This window comes from Taudactylus pleione, unplaced genomic scaffold (genome assembly GCF_031769625.1).
Source record: "Taudactylus pleione unplaced genomic scaffold, aTauple2 ptg000186l, whole genome shotgun sequence".
Taxonomy (NCBI): domain Eukaryota; kingdom Metazoa; phylum Chordata; class Amphibia; order Anura; family Myobatrachidae; genus Taudactylus; species Taudactylus pleione.
The window spans coordinates 295,860-299,253 of NW_028284588.1; the positions used below are offsets into that span (position 1 = coordinate 295,860).

At 37.3% G+C, this 3,394-nt stretch overlaps 1 pseudogene; it reads right to left on the reverse strand.

The window, feature by feature from the left end:
- Window positions 1-837: 837 nt before the first annotated feature.
- LOC148519620 (5S ribosomal RNA) lies at window positions 838-956 on the reverse strand (annotated as a pseudogene).
- Between the last annotated feature and the right edge of the window lie 2,438 nt (window positions 957-3,394).

Consider the following 3,394-nt stretch of genomic DNA (forward strand, 5'->3'; position numbering starts at 1 on the left):
AAAAATAAAATTAAAATTAATACAAACTGTGCAGAGTAAAAAGTAGAAGGTATACCTGTGGAATGTAGTGAGTGTGATATGTGATGATGGGATCAGTGAGGAAAGAATGCAAAGAATGTACATGTGTGTATATATATATATATATATATATGAATATAACTGTGAATAAAGACAGATCCATCTCCCATTGAAATCACAGGGGGAGAACGTACAAACCCTACACCAAATAAATGGTGAGGCATAAGTGAAAGAAACTAAAAATGAAGTGAAAGTGAAATGATACAAGGTGTCAGAGAATAAAATGCATACATAAAGAAAGGATTATAATGATGAGAAACGTGAATATGTATATTACATAAAACCAACATAGATAATAAAGTGTCAAAATGATGATAAAAAATTGTGTCAGAATGTAGAAGCCAGCTGCAAAGATGCAACATTCTTCATTCGCACTCATAGAACATGAAAGTGGTACATTTAATTGTTAGAAGCAGTGATAATAAGCAGTGATAAAAACAGATATGGCCAAACTATTGACCTAAAATATCAAAAAAGAGAAACTGCAAGAATAGAAATTTATAAAATAATTTGTTGAACAAGAAAAAATGAAGAAACAGAAAAATTAATGAATCTAATATAGAACTCGTTATACATCAAGGACAGCATAACAAGAAAACATCATAGCGAAAAAACATAACGAAAAAACGGAAGAACACCACGCGGGATGTAGATGGTGTAAAAAATTCTCCAATCACTGATACAATATACACTAGGCAACCTATGTATGGCATCACATAAAGACAACCTGCCAGTCTTTCCAAAATAGATTGAAAAGATGTATTACAGAACCTGATCTTCCTAGGTGGTCTCCCTCCCTGGTAATGTTCAGACCCGATACTGCTTGGCTTCCAAGTTCAGTCGAGTTTGGGCATAGCCAGTATGGTATGTCTGTAACTACTAGCTCATCTAATAGGATATGCTGGTGGAGTCAGATGCCAACACATATTGCCAATACAGTGCAAGTTGTCAAAAAACTAAAAGTGAACGAAACGTTGTATATAAAGTATACGAAAAAACTTTTTTTTTTGGAATTTCATGAAATTATCATCCTCCAATGTCCATACATTAGAAAAACTATCTTCACAGATAGCACGCAAAGGACAAAGTCTCATTTAGTCCGAAAGGGGTAACAGTATATAATTTATGTATCCATTGTGTTTCCAAATGGAGTAAACGTTTCTTTCGGTCCCCACCTCTTCTGGAGGATGGTACGTTGTCGATGATTTTACATGATAAAGTGGCCAGGGAATGCCGGCTTTTCTTGAAATGGTGGGCCACAGGCTGGTCTATCTCTTTTCCGGATAGCACCTGTCTAATGGCCGTACGGTGGTGTGCCATCCTTTCTTTGAAAGTACGTGTAGTTTTGCCTATATATATACCAGGCTACAAGGGCATCTTAACATGTATACTACATATCTACTAGTGCACGTCAAAATGTGTTTAATTGGAAATTGCTTTCCGGAATGTGGATGAATAATGTACTTGCTTGGTTCCATGTAGCTATAAGTGGTGCATCCAGTGCATTTGTAGCACCCTGGTCTTCTGGACAAAAAGTGTGTATCTGGATTAGAGGATGCTAGTGATATATCATTATGCACCAACCAATCTTTGAGATTCCTCCCTCTAGAATGGCACAACATGATATTCGATTTGTGTACAGATTTAATGTTGGTATCAGTATTAATGAGAGTCTTGGTTGTGTGGTTGATGAATTTACTAGCTGTGTTATGCTTATTGGAGAAAAACATGGTTTTATTGGTCTTTTGACTTTTGACTCTAGGGGTGAATTGTTCCTGTTGGGTCATTGCCATGACTTTATTTTTGATTGTAACCAATTCTTTGGGAGAATAGCCTCTGTTAATAAATTTCTTAGTCATCTCATCAATTTCCAAAGCAGCTACCTCCTCATTGGTAGTGATTCTTCTAATGCGTAAAAACTGGGAGAATGGAAGTCCCTTCTTCAAGGCAATTGGGTGATGGCTGTTGGCATGTAACAGGGTGTTGCAATCAGTGGCTTTGTGGAAAATCCGGGTTTCAAATTCAGTACCTGTCCATGTTATGGACACGTCTAAATAATGTACTGTTTGATGATTACATTCATAAGTAAATTTTACATACATTTGGTTAACCAATGTCATGTGATGTACGAATTGTTCCTGTGAACCTGACCAGAGAATCAAGATGTCGTCTATATATCTTGTGAAAAACAGTACATGCTGATGAAAAGAGTTCTCAAAAAATAAAGCTTTCTCAACCTCAAACATATATATGTTTGGAAAGGAAGGTGCTACATGGGACCCCATGGCGCAACCTTGGCATTGCAGGAAAAATTTATTGTCAAATAAGTAATAATTTCTAGTGAGAGTTTTCTCCAATAAAATCATGAAAAATGGCAAATGTGGCCCAGTGTACTCCTGATTACTTGACAAAAAATGCTGCACATAATCTAGCCCTTGTTGGTGAGGAATACTAGTGTAAAGTGACACTACATCAATAGTGCACATTAGTAAATTAGTGGGAAGATATTGTAAATTGTGCAATTTGTGGAGTAAGGTGTTGGTGTCTTTCAAGTACGTTCGTTGTTTCATGATGAGAGGTTGAACATAAAAGTCCAAATATTTAGAAATAGAACTGTAAAGTGAACCTCTGGCTGAAATTATAGGTCTTCCAGGTGGTGATTTTAAAGATTTATGCACCTTCGGAAGTGCATAAATCAAAGGCACCATCAGTTTATCAATGCTTATGCTGGATTTTGTGGATTCAGTTATCCATTTCCTGGACTGTGCCTCCGTAAGGATATTATCCAATTCCGTTTTGTATGGTAAAGTGGGGTCTTTATCCAATTCTAAATATACAGTGGTGTCAGCTAATTGTCTGTATAGTTCTTTTCTATAGTCATCAATGTCTTGTATCACCAAGGCTCCTCCTTTGTCCGCTGGGCGAATGGAGATTGACGTATCTTTACTCAGAGACATCAATGCTAAATATTCTTCCTTGGTGAAATTATTTCGGGATGTTGTATCTTGTTTTTTAGATTCCTCCATCACTTGATAGTCTAGAAGCCTTGTGAAGCTCTTAATGGATGCATTGTGAGACTGTGGTTCAAACGTAGAGTGTTTTTTTACTGGACCCGTTTCATATGTCATGGTGTTCTCCTGAGTGTTGGAATAAAATTCCTTTCGTTTAAGATTGCGGGTAAAGCGCCACATGTCCTTCTTCCATTCGAAGCTGTTGAAGGTACAGGTAGGTACAAAACTTAGGGCCTGATTCAGAGCCGGACGCTCTGACCAGAGCGCTCGCTCTGAATCAGGGCCCTCCTACATGAAAATGGAGC